Source organism: Musca domestica, unplaced genomic scaffold (assembly GCF_030504385.1).
Source record: "Musca domestica strain aabys unplaced genomic scaffold, Musca_domestica.polishedcontigs.V.1.1 238, whole genome shotgun sequence".
Lineage (NCBI taxonomy): Eukaryota > Metazoa > Arthropoda > Insecta > Diptera > Muscidae > Musca > Musca domestica.
Genome location: NW_026712271.1, coordinates 685,256 through 697,488, shown reverse-complemented (window position 1 = coordinate 697,488; position 12,233 = coordinate 685,256). Strand labels below are relative to the sequence as shown.

At 34.9% G+C, this 12,233-nt stretch overlaps 1 protein-coding gene and 1 long non-coding RNA gene across 2 annotated transcripts in view; one reads left to right on the top strand and one right to left on the bottom strand.

Moving 5' to 3' along the window:
- Positions 1-12,233, top strand: part of LOC131802740 (ATP-binding cassette sub-family D member 3-like) — a 41,705-nt gene that overhangs the window by 13,443 nt on the left and 16,029 nt on the right. The gene's annotated exons all lie outside the window — the stretch shown is intronic.
- Positions 1,176-1,687, bottom strand: LOC131802741 (uncharacterized). The gene is made up of 2 exons (XR_009342355.1): positions 1,450-1,687; positions 1,176-1,390 (listed from the first exon to the last, which is right to left on the bottom strand). It is a non-coding gene; the product is annotated as an uncharacterized LOC131802741 (long non-coding RNA).

Here is a 12,233-nt window from a genome sequence, read left to right as displayed (position 1 = left end):
GTCAACAAGAGGTCTGAATTTTTGTCAACAAGAGATCTGAATATGGAAGTGAATATGGAATTTATCGGCCCACTTTTTAGATGTTATTTTATGAAGTGAAATACATCGGACCACATCGATCGATCCACATCCACATTTGAACATATTCAAAAATTATCACCCAAATAAAGTACAGGAAGTAATCGATATAGGCCAAATCTGGCCCCTTGTAATATTTGTATCGGACTTAGGTCAGACATGAAATGGTCAATATTGGAACCGCCACCATAAAAGGTCAGAAGCTTTAATAATTATAATAGAATGAAAATAGCGTAACTTCGTTTTTGAGCATATTTTAGGACCTTATTACCCTACGGACCCAGAATTGTTCACGATATAACTGTAATTGCACTTTTTTCGAATCTCTGGAAAATTTTCAAACAAAAATTAAAAATTGAACTGACGTTACATGGAGTCCACTGTGAAATAGAATAACTTGGTATAATTCCTAAACACCTATCATTCATAATCCAGAATGTGATTTTTATAATATCAGCCATAAATTAACGATAAAAACCAGTCTAATAGCATCTCAAAAAATAGTATGACTAAGCATTTGCTTGGACACGCGTTAAACGCGTTTTAATTGGTTTCTATACGGATAGGATCTAATAAAGTAAACACTGCTGCTATATTCAAATTGGAAAACTATAGCTCAGTCTCAAACCAGCACTTTGTTTGTATTGTACTGGAAGATCTTAATATTTAAAATTAATTCGATTGAATATTGCATGTGTATTTGTTACACATCGTTAATCGCACGGGGTTGGTGCGAAATAGCGCCATTCTTCAAAACTTTTTGAGGGAAGGGTTTCAACATTTTTGAAATTTGCACAGAACGGATCACATCTGTTTTAAAAAAGTCTCTACAGACCCCCGAAAATTTCCTCTTACTTGAACTTTTGTAAGAGGATTTAAATATATGTCAAATATACATATACATTTTGTTATACATCCCAACATACCAAAATGGCTTGAGAATAATATTACAATAAGCTTATGAACATAAGCCTTAAGCTTGAGAAAATCTTGAGAAAACATTGAAAAATGTTTGTATAACAAGTATAGAATAATCGAAACGGAACCCTTATTTATAAGCTTATACTTGAAATTGTAGAATAAGCTTACAAAAATAATATTATAATAAGCTTATTTTTGTAATAGTATAAAATATTATTTTTTTTAGTTTTTAATCATTTTTAACGTTTTTTCTTGATGGACATCCCAGTAGTCACTGCCGCATGTGGCCTTGATACCCTGACGCTTTCTTCTCCCTTATTTGAACTTCTGCATCTCTTCCACTAAGACTACACATTTATTGAATTCCTGCAACTTTTTTGATGCTTCCAATCTGAAATGGGATTGGAATAATTTATGTGAAAGATTCCCGGATTTATTATTCATCCATACCTTAAGGGTTCGGTCCACAAATGGGTCCTAAATTCGCGTGATTTTGTTTTTTGCCAAAGAAAATAATTTCTTGCTGACAATTTTCACAAAAAATCAAAACTAATTTGTCAACAAGGGACAGACTTGAGAAATGTTTGTGGAACATAAGTGTTTCTCAAGCATTGTTGAAAAATTATATTTTTATAATATTGTTCTCAAGCTGTATTGTATTTTTGGTATGTTGGGATTTTTTACTCAATACTTTTTTACATACACATATACATAGTATGTTTATTAAAAAAGTATTTATTTTAAAAATGAATTATAATTTTACACACATATATGTCATTGTGATGAGCAAAGTAGAGTATTTGTTTATATTTTTTCTTTAATTGAAATTCCAAACCAAAGTTCACTTGTCTGTACATAAATAATAAAAACACTTAATGAGTTTTCTATTAAATAGTTTATTCTAAATTGTTTGTTGTAGAACTTTTTGTATTTTTTATACCCTCCACCATACATAGTGTGGAGGGTATATTAAGTTCGTCATTCCGTTTGTAACTCGACGAAATAATAATTTATTTTGAATTCAGACTGCTGTCATTTCTAAGCCACTAGTCCAACAGCTGTTAAAAGTATTCCAGTGACAGCTCATTATATTGTTTACAAGCGTACAAAAGCATTTTGGTGAGAATTTTCCAGAAAAAATAAGTTATTCGTGATGGAATTCAAGCGTGATAGTGTGATTTCTTTATATTTGGCTGGAAAACCACAAGTGACTATCTGAGCTCTAACTATGGAGTGCTCTAACTCCAGCATTTAAATGTAAATAAATCTTTGGTGTCTCGTACCATCGCTCGTTACCGTGGTACTGGTAGCGTAGCCTGACGTCAAGGAAGTGGACGCATGAAAACAGCAACATCAGCAGAAATGGTTCGAAAAGTAAAGAAGAGACTTTATCGAAACTAGCATCGCAGTGGCCGAAAAATGTCTCGTGAGCTGAACATATCGCAATATTCCATTCGGCAAATATTGAAAAAATGAGCTCGTTGTAAAGCCATTTAAATTCCAAAAAGTGCAAGAACTTATACCGCAAACGAAGGAAGATAGACTCAAAAGAGCTAAGGAGTTGCTTGCTTCGAACTGCCGAATTTGGTTTTCTCCAATGAGAAAACATTCGTTGTTCAGCAGTTTGCATGTTTACTTGCCAAAGAGGTCAGCTTTAAATGTGCACCTTCGGTTGGCCAACAGAACTCAAGCGCCGGCCATGGTGATGGTGTGGGCCGCCATAACAGCCGATGGTCGCTCTCCGCTCGTATTAATCGACCGTGGCATCAGAATAAATGCCGAATATTATGGCGAAAATATTCTTGAGGGCGTATTAAAGCCTTGGACACGCAAACATTTTGGCCGCAGACCTTGGACATACCAACAGGACTCGGCACCATCGCACTCATCACGCGCAACCCAAGAAAATGAGGTTCCTCGCTTCATTTCCAGCGCACATTGGCCACCAAAATTTCCGGATACCAATCCGTTGGACTATTGTATCTGGAGTATTTTGGAAAGCAAGGTTGGCACTAAAAAATACCAAAGTGTCGATCACCTCAAGCAAGCGCTTCGCCGGGAATGGGCCAAAATATCGCAGAACAACATTCGGACAGCATTAGACGGTTTCATTGGCGGAAGACCATAATTCGTGCAAAAGGTGGCCAATTCGAACAAATCTAAACTTATTCTAAAAATTGATGCTATATCCAACATTTTCTGCTTTCATTCAATAAAATTTATAAAAAATTTAAAAATTATGGCGTTTTACATTGTTGCAGTTTTTTATCTTACCCTGTATATTCTTGATCAACATAAAATTCTAAGACGATTTATCCCTGTCCGTCTGCCGTCTGTCTGTTGTAATCACGCTAGAATCAAAACGAATAAAGATAGGAAGGTAAAATTTTGGCACAGTCTTTTGTCTGCAGGCAGGTCAAGTTCGAAGATGGGCTATATCGGTGCACGATATCATATAGCCCCCATATAACGGCACGCCACCCCCCGATATTTGGTATTTTGGTAATTGTAGGCAACATTTTCGATTAAATTGCCAGAAAATCCACAAAAGGAGTTCCTTCTGAGTATTTTACCCCACTGGAAGAGTATTGGGTTTTAACAGAAGATTTAATGGATTTTAATGGATTTTTTTTTAAATCTCCCAAATCCGTTCCAAATGGTGGAGGGTATTCAAAGTTCGGCCCGGTCGAAATTACTATTTTTTTACATGTATTATATTCTTTTGAAATCGATTTTCACAAATGAACTTTGCTGCTAGAAAATAATAACTTATGACGTATGTTATAAATGGGATTTTATTAGAATTATATCTATGTGTGGAAATCGATAATAATTTTCTAATTCATTAATATTCAAAATGTAATTTTTTACACAACAACACCAACATATCAGATTTAAACAATGCTAATTTTGATAAAAAAAAAATTAAATATTAATTATCTAAAATAAATAAAATGTAATAAATTTGCCAAAAGTCGATAAAAATATATTGCATTTTAATCGTAAATATATGCACATTAAGTGTCTAATGAATTTACTGACGTATATTATTTCGGAGGTTATTAACCATTGCTTTGACCCAAATACAATGTTTTATTTTGTTGAAGTCACAACAGAAACTGGTGTATTCTAGCCGTAAGAGAAAGCTTTTAATTCGAAGCAACAATGGAATTATGGGACAAAATTAATTCATTTACTGACGTTGTATGAGATATATGATTTTTTTCGGCCATTTCGATCTTTAGTTGTTGGTGTACCAGAAGGAAATATATTTACATTTCATCTACCGACTTTATGAGTGTTATTATTATTATTCAAAATTTTAAGCCTTTCTTGGGAAGGTCCCTAAAGATGTGGACCGAATTTTTGTGGACCGATTTACCCATTTTTGTACCTGATCTAAGTTTAATACCAATATTGCCATTAGCAAAGTTCGAACTTAAATATATATATATATATATATATATATATATATATATATATATATTTAAGGCCAAAGTCACAAAAAAAAAAAAAAAATATATATATATATATATATATATATATATATATATATATGTATATATACGGCGCTATGTCCCACACGACCAAAGTCACAAAAAAAAAAAAAAATATATATATACATATATACATATATATATATATATATATATATATATATATATATATATATATATATATATATATATATAATTTTTTTTTTTTTTTTTTTTGTGACTTTGGCCGTGTGGGACATAGCGCCGTCCTATTGAAAACAAATGCTGTCAATATCCTCCTATTCAACTATTGTAAACAAAAATTCAACTTGGCCTGATAACGTAACGCTCACTCCTTGCTCAATTTCCAGCACCAAACAGTAACTCGTTTAGGGTGCATCGGCTTTTCAATGTCTGGGTGTTGGTTTTCGGTGCCCCTAATAGGACAATTTTGCTTGTTTACATAAGAAGCAGACGATGCTTCTCTTCTTCCAAAATCCGTACGCAATTTTCGCTCACATTCTGAGCCGAGATATCCCATTTTTGTACCTTTTCTAAGCTTAGCATAAACATTTGAATGTTAAAAGCTTCAACCAAATCGAGTTGTCCCTTCGATTTGTATTTGTACAGATTTGGCTTATTGAAGAAGAAACAGTGGATCGGCGTTATCCACTCACCTTCGCACTATATCGATTTGTGATCATAGAAGAAATCTTTGCCCAATTTTACATTTTATTATTTTAAAACCCATACTTCGTCAGCGAAGAGTCCACCTTAAAATAGGTTTGTTCCAAAAGATCGTGTTAGGCCTAATAGGAACATATTTACCTTTTACACCATAAATCTTTCATTTTGAACTTTACCATGGAGGATATAAGAAAAAACATTGAACAATCGATCCACATAATTTTTTTCTGTCCAGAACGTCTCCAAATGAAATCATAGAAACCAAACAACATTTTGTACCATTTAGAATATTTAAAATTTAGTACTTTTCGAACCACCGCCAGATTTCAACACCAGATACCATCAGAGACCCCAATATTAAATTTCGAGCTCTATTCCTTCACCCAATCTTAAACACAGACACCAACAGTGACCTCAATATTAAATTTCAGGATTCTCTATTCCTTCAACTAATACCAAATTTGGTACTATTTAGTACTTTTCGAACAATAATAGTAACATTTCCAAAACCATCTTCAAATCTCATTTCTAGGTACCAACAGGGACTTCTATATCTAATTTGAGGATTCCAGCCCTATCTCTTTACCCAATACCAAATTTAGTACCATATAGTGCTTTTCGTACAAATATAGGACGCATTTCCAAAACCACCTCCATATCTTAACCACAGACACCAATAGTGACCTCAATATCAAATTTCACGACTGCAGCTCTATTCCTTCACCCAGTACTAAATTTAGTACTTTTCGTATAATTTTAGTACACATTTCAAAATCCATATCTCAATTCCAGATACGACAGGGATCTCAATATCAAAGTTTGTTACCTTAAAGTTCGAATTTCCCAAAAACCCTTTGGTTGTGTACTCCTTTAGTGACTCTTATTCCAAATTTCATTCCCTTTGTCCAATACAAAGTTTTCAGTTCTTGAATTTCAGAATTTTAAAATTTTAAGAAAATTCAGCTTTATCATATGCCTACGCACCAAGACTAAACCTTGTACAATCTTTCAAGATTCTAGTTTCAGCCGTTTCGTCTGGGCGTCAGTCAGTTATTTCACTACTCTTTTATACAGGGTGAGATAAAAAAACTGCAACAAAGTTAAACGCCATAATTTTTACATTTTTTTTAAATTTTATTAAATCAAAGCAAAAATTGTCGGAAATAGCACAAAATTTTAGAATAAGTTTAGATTTGTACGAATTAATCACTTTTGGCACAAATTATGACCTTCAAACGACAAATGAAATCGTCACACGCTGCCCGAATGTTGCTCTGAGGTATTTTGGCCCAAGCGGCGAAGCGAAGCGCTTGCTTAAGATGATCGACACTTTGGTATTTTTTAGTGCCAACCTTGCTTTCAAAAATACTCCAGACACAATAGTCCAACGGATTGGTATCCGGAGATTTTGGTGGCTATTGTGCACGCGTGCTAAGTGTGATGGTGCTGAGTCCTGTTGGAAGGTCCAAGGTCTGCGGCCAAAATGTTTGCGTGCTCAAGGCTTTAAAACACCCTCCAGAATATTTTCGCGATAATATTCGGCATTTATTCTGATGCCACGGTCTATTAATACGAGCGGAGAGCGATCATCGTCTTTTATGGCGGCCCACACCAACTCCATGGCCGGCGCTTGAGTTCTGGTGGCCAAACGAAGGTGCACATTTTCAGCTGACCTCTTTGGCAAGTAAACACGATCATTTTGTTTGTTTACAAACTATTGGACAACGGATGTTTTCTCATTGGAGAAAACCAAATTCGGCAGTTCGAAGCAAGCAACTCTTTAGCTCTTTTGAGTCTATTTTCTTTCTGTTGCGGTATAAGTTCTTGCACTTTTTGGAATTCCAATGGCTTACCCCTAGCCCATTTTTCAATATTTACCGAATGGAATATTGCGATATGTTCAGCTCACGAGTCATTTTTCGGCCATTGCGAAGCGGTTTTCGATCAAGTCGTTTCTGTTCTTTTCGAACCATTTCTGCTGATGTTGCTGATTTCTTCCATCCACTTCCTTGACGGAATATCACGGTAACGAGACACAAGATTTATTTACATTTAAATGCTGGAATGCTCTAACGATAGCCACTTGTGGTTTTCCAGCCAAATATAAAGAAATCACACTATAACGCTTGAATTCCATCACGAATAACTTTTTTCTGGAAAATTCTCACCAAAATGCTCTTGTACGCTTGTAAACAATATAATGAGCTGTCACTAGAATAATTTTAACAGCTGTCAGACGAATGTCTTGGAAATGACAGCAGTATGAAGTTGATTGCAGTTTTTTCATCTCACCCTGTACATTATTGATAGAAAAGTTAAGTCAGGAAGGGTACTAGAATGTGTGGGCCTATTTTCTCCATTTTCGCAACCAGCTTAAGTGTAATATAAATATTACGTGGTTCGGAATTTGGACTGGATAATGCCATTTATATGTTAGATTAGAACATTTTATAGGCAATGGATACGACAATTTTAATCCAAATCCAGTGGGTTAACCCGTTTATTTGTAAACGAACTGTAAGGTACTTTAAATGAGATATGTTATATCTTTTGTAAATTTTGATCGGAAATTACCTGTAGAAATCGACCGACATTTTACATAATCGAAATCGATCAAAGTTTTTTACTTTCTAAATCTGAATCTCCCTTAGAGACTTGTTGTTTCACCACAGTCAGGACATGGCTTCGGAGACATTTTTATTATTTCACTATCGGATCCTATGAATATTTTAAAAATCTGTGAACAAAAAAAATTGGATTTGGGCTTATCAGAAAAATCGAATTCGGAACACTGCACGTCCGGTTTTATCGTGTGTAAGGGTGAACACCTATTTTATCGATGTTGATTGTGCGGGTCGATGGGCAAATAAGTTTTACGAATATCGGCCTCTTTGAATCTTATAAAAAACAGTCAAGTCATCAGACGGCATTATTTGAGTTGCATACAAAGAGAAAATACATTGAGACATCTAAGGCGCTGACAGTGTCTGAATGAACGATAGTACAGCTGCTGTGTCTATGTAGATCGATAACGCTCGCTGCGATAAGACTGTAGGTGCAATAAAACTTGGGGTTTGTTTCATATCGTCTGCTAGGTTGTGTACCAGTTCTATTTCCATAATAATAATGGAATTCCGGCTCTGAGTTCAAAGTATTCAATTTGTTGCCCTTTTGACTGATCGATGATTATATTTTATACCCGTTTTGATAACAAGGCCTAATTTAAAAATAATTGCATTTTAAAGATTTCCAGTTCTTGGCAGAAATATTTTACCTGAAGAAAGGAAGCAGTATGTATTGAAAATTAGAAAAGACATGCAAATATTAACAAATTCCGTCAAAGCATGACAAGATGTACAAAATGTGCAAAAGGGCCGAGATTCTAGTGAAAATATGACTTTTCTTTATAAAAATTGTCATTTCACATTTTCATAGAACGAGAATTAGACACCCGAATTGTTGCCTGTCTATTCCCAATTCAAAATTCAAAAATTATTAATATGCATAAAAAATTAGTGTATGTATTAGTGTAAGGCCTAAAACTAGATAGCAAAGCTAGCCAAATAATTCTTTTTATTTTTTTTCGTTCTTTTCAAATTTATAAATTTTCAATAGTCATGCTGAGCACGTTGTTTATTTGATTGTTTATAATATATAACGTCATCAGCAGACAATCGCCACGACTGAACATTGAAGCGTGTGTTTTCTTCTTATGGGTGAATGTGTGTGTATGTAATTGACTGAGGTTCTTATACCGCCAGATTCCATAAGTTAGAGGTGTATTGTATTTTTTTTTTTGTTTAGATTTTTGTGGTGTTTTCGTCTTTATCTTTATTGAATGTTTTAGGTACCTCAGTTATAGTTTATCGAAATGACTCAAAGTTTACTGATAACTATGAAATACTTTCATACCTTTTTCTAAGTCCATGGGGCTTTGGGGCCTTAGAAGTTCTTTTTTATTTTTTGGTTGAACATTTTTGAAAGTATTGTCGATGGGGCTCAATGCAATGGGCACGGGGTTGGGTGATTGTATCACCCACGTCAATTTGGAGGGCATATTAAGTTCTTCATTCCGTTTGAAACTTTGCGAAGAATAAGTTTTTTTTTTTTTAAGAATTTTAAACTCCACAAATTATATAAAGGGTGATTTAAAAAAAAATGGGTATTGTAAAATAAAAGCACATAACATTCGGAAAAGGGCATGAAATTGTTATTTGAATTAACAGTGTGGTCTATATAGCTCAATGTTTAAAGATTATTCCATGCAAATGTTAACTGCGACTGGGGCTTAAATGGTCATCCCCTTAGTTTAATTTTGGGACAATCTTTCTAACATTTCAGGCAGTATCTCTCTAATAAGTCTTTCAATGTTGTATTCTAATGGAGAATCTGAAGCGGGCTTGCCTTTATAGACAAGAGCTTTAACATAGGTCCACAAAAAATGGTCCAAAGCCTATAAATCTCACGATATAGTCGGCGAATTCGTCGGTACCGAAGGTTACTTCGGAATTCGATCTGATATCTTCTATAATCTGGCTTGGCTTTTAACACCAAGTTCAAAAAGGAAGCGACCTGTATTGGTTGGATCCATAGCGATACGGGAGTTAGGTGAGTAGGTTTGATCGGGTTTGAAGAGTTGCGGCTTGTTGTTCTGTTCGTTCTGACTCCTCAATCGGGTTCTGCTTCTAAGTCCTGTCACAAAAAGGATGCAACCTGTACGGATTGGGTCGACAACGATACTGGAGTTAGGTGAGTAGGTTTGGCTGGGCGGCGAAGTGAATACTATTCAGTCCTGCTTGATAGGCCTGACCTAGAGGCTCTCTCTTATACCTCTCTCTAGATCATGAAGGTCTTTCCTTAGGTTCCTGGGTGGAGGTTGCCTATCCACCAGATAGAGATTCGGATTGCTCTGTCTGTAACACCCAAGCAGGTATTGCATAAAGCAGATGAAACTTTCGCCACCTCATGTAGGTGTTCGAAGTCTATAGTCGACAGGTCTTATGAGAAGGCACCCTGTAGCGATTATTAGGGCGGCATTCTGGCAGAACTGAATATTTTTCCACTGCGTAGCACAAACGTTGGCGGACCACACCGGATCCGCATATTTTACCACTCATGCTTGTATTGTAGCAGTTATGGCTCTGATTCTATCATATCTGCTGTTACCGCAGAACCGTAAGAACTAGTTAGTCCTGCTTTATAGGCCTGTTGATCTACAGACTCTCTCTTATACCTCTGTATCTTTCTCACTAGATCATGGAGGTCTCTCCTTACTTGTCTAATTTCGTTGTTGCGCGTGCTATATAGACTCTCCGAACAACTCGCTCGAATTTGCAAAACGAGTGATCTCGAATTCAAGCAGGAGCGCTCCCGTGAGAGAAAAAAAATCGAGCAAACTCAATTTTCGATTTCGCTCAAATAGGAGTGAGTATATTTTCCTAGTTTTTGAGAGGGAGCAAACTTCCTTCAAAATCAAGCAGATTCTACACTTGCGGAACACTCTTTAAGTTATTTGTGTTTAAGTTTAGAAATAAAAAAGTGCCAAACAATTTTCAATACGAAAATAAGAATAACCATGGGTTAAAAAAAAATAAATTTCGCTAGGCCGAATCAAGGCCTACATAAAGTCGGCTTGATATGTATGTTGATCTAGAGCCTCTCTCTCTTATATCTCTGTACCTCTCACGTTCTCTCTAGATCATGAAGGTCTTTTCATGCTTGTCCAATCCGATGAGCTGGGAGAAAAACTCCTTCAAAATCGAGCAGATTCTACTCCTTTCGAGCACTCTTTTACTTTTAGTTTAAAAGTAAAAAATTGTAAATCAATTTTCAATATCATTACTGATAGAAGCCGCATACGTGGGATCGAAAACTTAAAAAAAAAATATTTTCTTCAGTTCGAATGTAACCACCCCTTTTGTGATAGAATTTTCTTGAATTCCCTCTACTTTCTTCTCAGTTTTGTCCATATTTTAAAATTATTGTTGCTGTTGTTTTGATTCCCCTACATTTTATTTACCCATTCCAAGCCTGAATGAACTTTTCCCATTCATATTCAAATTTATTCGACTAAAGTCAGTCACAAGTGTATGGCTGGCTGCCTGGCTATGGCTTGTTGGTTTCTCTAAAATAATTTTTCGATAGATAAAAGCTAGACATTAAACAGAAAAAAAAAAAAACAGTCGTCAAATACGACACGCCATACGATCAAAGTCCGCTCGAAATTAATTCAATAAAATGAATTGCAAGGTTATGGTTTCCAAAAAAAATCAACAACAACAAAAACCTAAATAGGTGGTAAAATAACATGATGATGATGAGATGACCAAGAAAAAGCGTGGAACAAAGCATCATTAATATTTTGGCAAAAAGCAAAACACGGTTTCACCCGGCGCTTAATGCAAATTTATTTTTGTTTAATTTTTTAAAATTTTGGTTTTTTATCTTAAGCTATCTTTGTTAAGAAAGCCGTTTGCACGTGTTAATATGGCCAAAATACAAACTCTTAACCCTAACATTAATCATGTCGCCGTCTATAGTAAGGTATTGATATTAACCATTTCTTTTTCGATGACGCTTTGTTTGTTATCTCCCCTTTATTTCTAATTTTTATTGCCATAATTACAAGAATGATAAGATTTTATTAGAACCTCATTATCGGTTCGGTGCCTGTTATAATGACCACGAGCGAAAAATATATAAAAAAATGTTCTACTATTTTTGTTATTGTTGCTAATTTGAACAAATATTTTATTTCCCGATCTAAACTAAACTATTATTAGTATTGGGTGTCCAATACTCGAAGGTGTATTTATCTACATACAAGCATATTTGTTAGTTTATATTGGTTGGCTGGGGATTGTGGTCAGTGTTGCCATTGCAAAACTATTAAGGTTTATAAAAAAATGGAGGAAAACGGTGAATGATTTAAAAAGTAGGAAGGGAAACTTTGGGTAGATAAAAACTGGTCTTAATATCAACCAGTAAAGAAAGTCGGACCTGGACGACTTTATAATACCCTACACCACAATTCACATTTTTAGAGTTACTCGTAAGAAATCAAGTTGGGAG